Consider the following 9,491-nt stretch of genomic DNA (forward strand, 5'->3'; position numbering starts at 1 on the left):
GTAACGCCTGTTGGGCGAAAATAGCACCAAAAATCGAAATTAAACTGCAAACACAGATGCCCTTACCTTCCAGGAGGCGTTGTATGATGGAATCGATGTTGGTTGTCGGCCTCGGCCATACTATCCCCTCTAGTTCAATAAATACAATAAACTCTCCTAGTTGGTGTAGTTTGGAGTGAATCTCTGCGATGATACTGCCTTAGCCGAACTTAGCCCCCTGCTAACCTTGCCAGACGGGGAATATAACCACTCTGAAAACTAGATTCCAGCCTTCGAAAATGTCACATACGTGTTTAAATACCAAGCGACGCGCCCGCATTAGTCCGCCTATTTCATTGCATTTGACGGTTTATGTCTGGATAGTTAGTGAATACGAACAAGCCCTCGACAAGCAATTTAGCTTAGCTTGAAGGTAGCCGAGAGGGCGGCGGAAGCGGAAGTGTGGATACAAGAAAAGCATTCCCGCCTTGGCGTTGGGCGCTAATGTATTCTGCTGTAGGGGAGTCACATTGATTGGCTTAGTGAGGACGTCAGTCAACATTGTCACAATCGTAAACCAAGGCGCTAGTGTAACAAAACAACCTTAAACACAACGTAAAAGTCGTGGCGGTTTTGCTATCTCTAAGCCATAACACATGCACATCGAATATTCACATCATTTCACCTGGAACACAAAATTGGAATATAGATATAATGTATCCATTTAGTATGTAGGCCCGTACTCCACTACAAGAAGCGACGCCCCCCGGAAGTGACCCATATCTGGAACGCGTCGTTCTTCAGCGGGGCATGACGTAATGCAAAGGCGACTTGAGCAATTCATGCCTCAGTATAGAATTGGATTGAATGTATAAGACCATATTGGCACAGATTGGAGATTAACATAGTCAAACTCGATATCTCTGAAACAGTAGTATGATCAGATAGCACTGCACAACTGCACGATCATGAAGTTGCTACATAAAGATATTGAAAAAGATAATGCCGGGTGAGTTAGCATCAATGCTAGTCTGCCTAATACACGTTATATGCCACATGTGTAAACTCAGCGGCAAGTCACAGTTGAGTATTTATATAGCACTGGAGGTGTTAGCAGTAGTGACGAAACGTATTTTCCTGATATTTCAAGATCTGTTAGACAAACGAGTGTTGGATCTATCTCTTTACTCGTTAGCAGTACATAGTTAGCATGGGCTGTTGGTGGCAAGCTTTGTCAAAACACATACTGAAGATGACTTGTGAAAAGGATCAATTGGATAATTTAGTTTTAAAACAAAGATAACAATAAACCAACTGACAAGTTGTAGTTTTCCATGAAATACACTTATTCACCCACTTTCTTCATGCTTATTATTACTGTGGTAGTGTCCAGAGTTAGCCCGATAAACCCGGGTGGCACGTACACTTCAGCTATCAAGTAACGGCACTCCTAATGCAGACCAATAAACACATGCTAGTACTGATGTTGTTGTTGTCGCTGTCCAGTCAGGTGACCCTGATGCCGGAGGAGGCGGAGGACATGTGGCACACCTACAACCTGCTGCAGGTGGGGGACAGCCTGCGCGCCTCCACCATCAGGTAACCTACTAATAAAGACAAGGGTGTGTTTAGCACCTAACAGTATTGCTAACGTTTCTATTTTTCTCATTTAGGAGACACTTTTATCCAAAGAAAATGTGGGTTGGGCTAATCGTTGTTGTTGTTATTATTTTAATTTAGAGGGTAAGGGTTAGGGCAAGGGATGGGTTAAGGCTCAGATATGGCCCAGAGTTGACTCAACGCAAGGGGGCCTCCCAAAAATGATAACCCTGCGTGCAGCAGCAAGGGCTGTGATTGGTCCGCTCACTAAAGCCAGACGCTGGTTCAAGACTGCGTCAAAGCGTCTGCGTTGTCATTGCGTTGCGTCGACGTGGAACCATGACTGAGCCTTCAGTGTGTGTGAGGGCGTTCTTTTTGGGGATAGTAGTGTGGACCCTAAGCAGCACGTCTGCTGTGTTCCACCAGGAAGGTGCAGACTGAGACGTCCACGGGCAGCGTGGGCAGCTCCCGGGTCAGGATCATGCTCACCGTGTGTGTCGAGACCATCGACTTCGACTCCCAGGCCTGTCAGCTCCGAGTGAAGGGGACCAACCTAGAGGAGAACCAGTATGTCAAGGTCTGTCTAGCTGTCTGTCTAGCTGTCTACCTGACGGTGTGTCTATCTACCTGTCTGTCTGTCTGTCTAGATGTTTACCTGTCGCTATGTTGGTCCAGCTGTCTTTCATGTGTAGATTTGTTGTTTGTCCAACTGTTTTCCCCTCCTGCTGTCTACCTATCTCTCTTGTCTGTCCATTTACATTTCCGTCGGGTGTGTCTCTAAGCACAGTCTGTCTCTCCGTCTGCCATCTACCTGTGTGTCTGCCTGTCTGTCCCGCTTGTGATGAGAATGAGGATGATGGTGATGGTGTGATGACGTAGTTCTCTCTGTCCACCAGAGGGGCGTACCACACCATCGAGCTGGACTCAACAGGAAGTTCACTCTGGCTAAGAAGGTGTGGGACAGCGTGGTGCTGGAACGCATCCGGTAAGGATGGGCTCTGGATAGCCTTTAGAGCGTCCCTCCTCAACATCCTTCCTTAGTCCTCAGCATCCATCCTAACCCAGCATCCATCCTATCTGCCCAATGTATCCTAACCTCAGCATCCTTCCTTGTCACCTCAGCGTCTATCCTAACCTCGGCATCCATCCTAGACCTCAGCATGTATCCTAAATTCAGGATATATCGTCTCTATAATCTTAACACCAGCCTCCAAAATAAGGAGTTCAAATCGACCACCCAGACACCATTTTGTTAAAAAGAGGTTATCGGCTATATAGAAGAGGTCAGACTAAATAGGAGCGCATGACAAGTATGATACGTGTGTACTCTATTGTTTCTGAACAGTTGTGCGATAGGAATGCTATAAGTGTGTCGTGTCTAAAGAGTGAGCTAATAGGTGTGTAAGGAGCATGTTCTTTCTCATACAGAGCAGGCGTGTGATGCAGCCCAGAAGGCAGACGTTGCGGCGGTGGTGATGCAGGAGGGGCTGGCTAACGTGGTCCTGGTGACCCCTGCCATGACCCTGCTACGGGCCAAGGTGGAGGTCACAATCCCCCGCAAGAGGAAGGCAGCTGCACCCAGCACGAGAAGGGTAGGACCCCGCCCCCTCCCATGGATTGGATCAGAACGCTCTAAAGGGGTTGACAGTTGTTGTTTTTTTATTGCGATTGCGTTTCTCCTTCCACAGTCTCTCTCAATATGTTTGTCTATCTGTTTGTCTGTTTACCTGTCTGACTGTCTGCCTGCCCGTCTGTCTGTCAGGCGCTGGAGCGATTCTATGAGGCAGTAATGCAGGCGATCCTCCGTCACATCAACTTTGACGGTCAGTCTGACACTTGAACACCTGCCCCCTCCTCACCCGTTTACATGCTCTAATACCCTGCTGTACTGGGTCATGTGATCAGAGCCTGGAGCCAAAAGATCTCTACTTATACTGACCTCTTCGATTGTGTAAATCAGTTTGATTATGGATATTATGATAAATATATTATGAAATGTAATAATATTGTATATGTTATGAAGTACATGCCATTATTATTATTATTATGGTGTGTTAGTTGAGGGTGAATACTTTGATGGATAATACCATGGATGTATGATTAAATTGATATTTTCTTGCATATAGTTATAATGAATTATGAATAAGCATTAAGGATGAATGTGGCATCCTCCCGTAGTGGTGAAGTGTGTGCTGGTGGCCAGCCCGGTTCGTGAAGGACCAGTTCATAGCTACCTGTACCGAGAGGCCGTGCGCCACGACAACAAGGTCTGCTGGAGAACCGGGCCAAGTTCATATTGGTCCACTCTTCTCGGGTCACAAGTACTCGCTGAAAGGTAGGACCAATCGGAACGTAGAGCCACCTCGATGGAGCCTTAACCAGCCTGTAGGGTCCATGTTTCTGACTGACTGTTGTCTGGTGTCGTTGTTTGAACAGAGATCCTGTCAGACCCAACCGTCACCAGTAGGCTCTCGGACACCAAGGTGAGTTACCGTGGCTACACACCGACACGTGACAGCTGATCCCTAACGCTGACACTAATTCACTAATTGGTGGTGTGTTGTTTTTTAGGCTGCAGCCGAGGTCAGAGCGCTGGAAGAGTTCTACAAGATGCTGCAGCATGAGCCTGACAGAGCCTTCTACGGGTGAGAGGAACGTGAACCATCCTAACCCTTACTAGAGAACCTGTATTTGAACCCCAACAGTCTTAAAAGAGAGAACAGTAAAAATAACTGTGTGTGTGTGGGTGGTGTGGTAGCCTTGCTCATGTAGAGAAGGCCTCCGAGGGCTCAGGCCGTGGACTGCCCTGCTGATCAGTGGACGTGCTCTTCAGGTACCGCCATCCTCCACAGCTCATCCAATAGCTTCCTTATTAGAATGAACTGGCGTCAAAAGTAAAACCGCTCACCCCGGGTGAATTGCAATATCATGTATTTAAAACACACTTGTATGTTGTAGGCACCAGGAGTAGCTACAAAGGAGTCGTTACGTTCGTCTGTGGGACAGAGCGTGAAGGACAACGGAGGAATGGTCAGGTAGGATGAACTGACCAGCTTCCGGAACGTTCTGGTCGAGCATGTGTTGAGGTAACGCAGCCAAATATTTCCCCAACCTTATCTCACCTTTTCCTCACCTAACCAGGATATTTTCAAGTCTTCATGTGTCCGGGAGAACGTAAGTATCTCTCCCTTCTAGAGCATGGAAACTGTAGAACCTAGATCCGTAGAAGCATAGCATATGAACCTGAGAACAGTAGACTGTACAGATCACGCTACCAGCTGCTGATGTTTTTTTGGACTCACAGAGCTGACCCAGCTGGTGGAGTGGCGGCCATTTTGAGGTTCCCCATCGCCGACCTATCGGAGCCCGAGGATGACAGCAGCTCAGACGATGACTAGCACCTTGAACCAGAACCCTGGGGAACCCACCACGGCCAGACCAACGCCTGCAGGGTCGGGACTGCTGCTTGCTGTTTCAAGATCCATAAACATTTGAATGATTCAGTTTCATGGCCAGGGTGATGTGGCATTCTACCAATAGCCACAGTTTCTTTTGAGCTGAAAGAACTACAACATATATTTTTTCCTGTGATAGGACTGCTTGAGGTGCATTATGGGAAGCTTAGGTGGTTGAGGTAGTGATTGAATCTTTGTGAACATACCTCACAACTAACTCATGACATTAAAAGTGCAAACAAGATTATTCGCGAGTTGTTTTGTCACAAACGATACGCATGATAGGAAATACATTTATTAGGCTGTGTTATAAATAATATTATTTAATTTAACCTCTATCAAGTTTCCCCAGGAGGGGGTTAAGCATGTTTTTGAGATCCACAGTTAAAACACTGCAGCTTGCGTGTAACAACATCCCATACAAACTCACATTAATAAGCTTATGAATTAGACCAGCCATCGACAGCTAGAACTAAAGTGCATTAAAGCCTGAGCTCGTCTCTCGAAGCCTCTACACAACCTTCCCCGGCAGGAAGCACGCCATACTGCAGAGTTTACAATACAGTTCAACTCTTTAGATACACAGAACATCGGCAATAAAGGTCGAACTTGAATAGACTCTGAGAAAGAAGAATAATGTTATTTAAGCTGAACATAACTTCTCGTCAAATCCAAATCTATCCTCATAATATCTTGGCCAGCCGGCTTCATATCGGGCCCCCGTCTACGTCTTAACGACGTCAGGGCTGCTCCTACACCACCCTGTGACCTCACTCCAGGGGGACAACTCGAAGCTCTTGATCCAGGTCCAGGTCTAGGTCCAGCGTGCCCCAGTGGCAGGTAGACGATGAGCACACCCATCCATCACGTGCATGATCTGTTGGGCGGGTTGCCCCAGTTGTCGAAGAGGCCCCGGGGTCAGCCTCTCGGGCACCTGCCGATTGTTGACCACGGCCCCCCCACAGCACGGCCAGCGGTCCATGGTTGAAAAGAAGAGCCCGGAGCGACCAGGGGCTGCCCACGCCGCGGCTCCGAACATCCGGACATGGAAGAGGCCGAGGCGAACACGCCCTGCCACGCGCAGGCCCGTAGCCGCAGCACGTTGGTGCGCGCGGTGGTGGGCGCAGTAGATGCCGTAGGCGGTACAGAAGGATGTGATGAGCCGCGCTAGCTGCCGACCGCCCGGGGTAACACAGACAACGGTGATGTGGTGATGGGTATGCACCTGGAGGAGCGAGGGACAGCCGTCAGCACACTGATGCAGTAGTTTTAGTTGCAGGTGACAGTAAAGAGGCCTAGTTGATTATTATTATTCTGGATTATCTTTCAAGTATTTATGCATCATCATTATATTCTGAAGTTATGTTTGCTCTTTACCCGACCTTGACTTCCAACATGCAACAAGCCAACTCTAACGGTAATGCCACAACTAACCATCTATTTACCCATTACCTAAACTAAGCCTTCTCTGACCCTAAACCTAGCCTTCTCTGACCCTAAACCTGATCTTTCTCTAACCCAATACTGACATGTAACCATCTCTAGCATAGTACCTCAGCTTCTCTGACCAATACATAAACCTTACCTCCTCTAACACAGTACTTAAACTTGACCATCTCTAATCCATTACCTACAGTTAACCATCTCAAACCTGATTCATAGACTGAGCCATCTCTAACCTATTACCTATACTGAATGATCTCGACTCACGCTCTCTAACCGTACCTATACTGAACCATATCCGACCTAATACCTCAACTTAAACCCTCTCTCACTCTATACCCCTACTGAACCATATCTTCCCTATTACCTAAACTAAACCCTTACAAAGATATCTTCCTCCATCAGTGTGTAATCCATCATTCCCTCCCCCAGTACCTCCTCTAACCAGGGACCTACCCAGGGTGTTGACCAGGCAGGACCCCTCCCCCAGGTACTGCTCTAACCAGGGACCTACCCAGGGGTTGACCAGGCAGACCCCTCCCAGTGTTAGTCCATCCTCTAACCAGGGGACCTACCCAGGGTGTTGACCAGGCAGACCCCTCCCCCAGACCTCCTCTAACCAGGGACCTACCCAGGGTGTTGACCAGGCAGACCCCTCCCACAGTACCTCCTCTAACCAGGGACCCTACCCCGGGATGTTGACCAGGAGACCCCGAACATGTCGAGGGAGAGGCAGGTTGTCGTAGACCCCCTCTCCCCCCCACGTGGTTCATAAAGAGGTGGTAACAGCACGGAGACCACGGTGGGGGAGAGACAGGGCCCAGGTAGGTGGACCACGCAGATCCACACACTGTCACCTACCCCCCCAGGGAATACTGAGGGGGAGCAGCACCAGGAAGAGGAAGAAAGGGATGCCTGGAGGAAGAGAAGAGGAGGGGGAAGAGAGGAGGATCAGGATACCTTTTATTGCCATTTATGCAGAACATAATTTTCTCAACGTTCCGGTGTGTGTATTTAACTAATATAGTGCAGTGAGGACAAGACATGACAAGACAATCGGTGCAATGGGTGTGAGTACACAGTTAAGACCAATAGGACTCCAGCAGGAGGAGGGTTGAAGAGAGCATAGCGTACGACGAGAGGAGAGAAAGAGCATGGACAGATGAAAGGGAGAGGGTGAGGAGGAAAGAAAAGAGTTGTGAGAGGGAAAAGGTGAGGATTAGGATTAGGAATAAAGAGGGAAAAGGGTCAGATGACAACATAATAGACTTCTCCGGCTGTGGCGTCTGATAGCTCAGTATCTAAAGCCAACGTGAATCTGTGACAACATTCGATTGTTGTGTCACTAATGACTAAATAGTACTGAGTGAATCCCATAACATGAAATATTGTGTTTTTTGGCACGCCTTATGATCTTTATTTAACCTAAATAAAAGGGCAACGAAACTGTTGATTGAGAGACCCCTTCCTGCCCTTATGATTAAAATAGACCTAACGGAGGTTGATTCTGGTAGATGTAAAACCTGCTGGACTCCGTCTCTTGGGCCGGAAGCCTTTTCTCCAGGTCCCTAGGCGTCTCTCAGGCTAATCTCACTAAGAGCATTAGATGTAATGAAGTTAGCCTGACAGGATAGGAGTAGCCTGTCTGGAGAAACACCACAGGGGAGACTTCCTGGGTTCCCACCTCACCATACCATCCAAGCACCAATTGAAAACTAGAAAGACTAGAAAAGCCACATAAACATTCCTTATTATTATTCAGTATTAATCCTCACTACAAAGCATCCCCGTTGTCCATGCAGGGGGGACACAGACTTTGAGGTTCTTGTTGTGTGTACACTTGTAATGTAGTGGTCGTGTCTCTCATTCTATTCTAGGCAGCTACCCTGCAGATCCGGGCAGGACCTGCAGATAACCCGTATATTTCATCATCACCGCTACAGCTGCGCGCTAATCGGAGTGTTAGACGCTGGCGCATTTTCAGGCCGGACATTCCAAGGACGAGATAAGAGTTAATCCCCCCCTCCTTGCATTCCTATAGGACATGATCCCTTCCTGCCAATCATTCCTATTGGATAATTCGGGTGAAGGTGAGGGCGGCCCGGCCTCATGTGACCGTTTGTCATGACATCGCCTAAGTAGGAAACTAGGTAATTGCCCCTTAATGGGGTGTCTGCTATTTGATAAATACCACGTCAATGGGGGTTCTGCTCACTAGCTTAACACGGCATAATGGGGTGTATGCTTATTTGCTAATTACCACCATAATGTGGTGATTTGCTTACTAGGTAATTACCATTATAAGACAATGCCATGCAGGCAGCGTTATTTCTACATCCTCATGTTTGGTGAGGGCAGAACTTGAGGCCAAATTGATGTCAGATTTTTTTCCACTCCATCTATACACATCTGCTTCAGCACCATCCTTTTAACCAAATCTACATCTAACTAGTAATACCAATGTCTCAGTGATGTATGTGAATCCCACCACAATAAGGGATTTGTAGTAAAGTTCATTAAGTGATAAGTAGAAGTTTGCCGCATTTCCCAAGACCCCATATGTATATCATACAACCCTGAATGGGCTCCTGACCCACAGGTTGGGAATAATTGCATCAACCTGTCAGACAGACTCACCATGCATGTGGATGTGAGAAGGATGGCATAGAGACAGACTGCATTTGAGACCATTCATGTAAATATGGAACGTGTCCCGTAGATGGGAGAGCGTGGTATGTAGACGCGACGGACATTTTGTTTAGGACAGATAAACCATGTGTGCAGATGTGAGAGCATGTGTGTAGATGTGAGATTCCCACTGTGTGTAGCTGTGTGTGAGGACCTCACCTGTGTGTAGATGTGAGATTCCCCACTGTGTGTAGTGCTGTGTGAGGCTCACAATGTGTGTAGATGTGAGATTCCCCCTGTGTGTAGTTGTGTGAGGAGTCACCCGATGTTGTGTAGGATGCTGTGAGGACTCACCAGTGTGTGTAGATGTGTGAGGAGGACTCACCT

The 9,491-nt window shown here is 47.7% G+C and overlaps 1 pseudogene; it reads left to right on the plus strand.

The window, feature by feature from the left end:
• Nucleotides 1-900: 900 nt before the first annotated feature.
• LOC130371783 (protein pelota homolog) lies at nt 901-4,976 on the plus strand (annotated as a pseudogene).
• Nucleotides 4,977-9,491: the final 4,515 nt, after the last annotated feature.

Source organism: Gadus chalcogrammus, chromosome 18, assembly GCF_026213295.1.
Source record: "Gadus chalcogrammus isolate NIFS_2021 chromosome 18, NIFS_Gcha_1.0, whole genome shotgun sequence".
NCBI lineage: Eukaryota > Metazoa > Chordata > Actinopteri > Gadiformes > Gadidae > Gadus > Gadus chalcogrammus.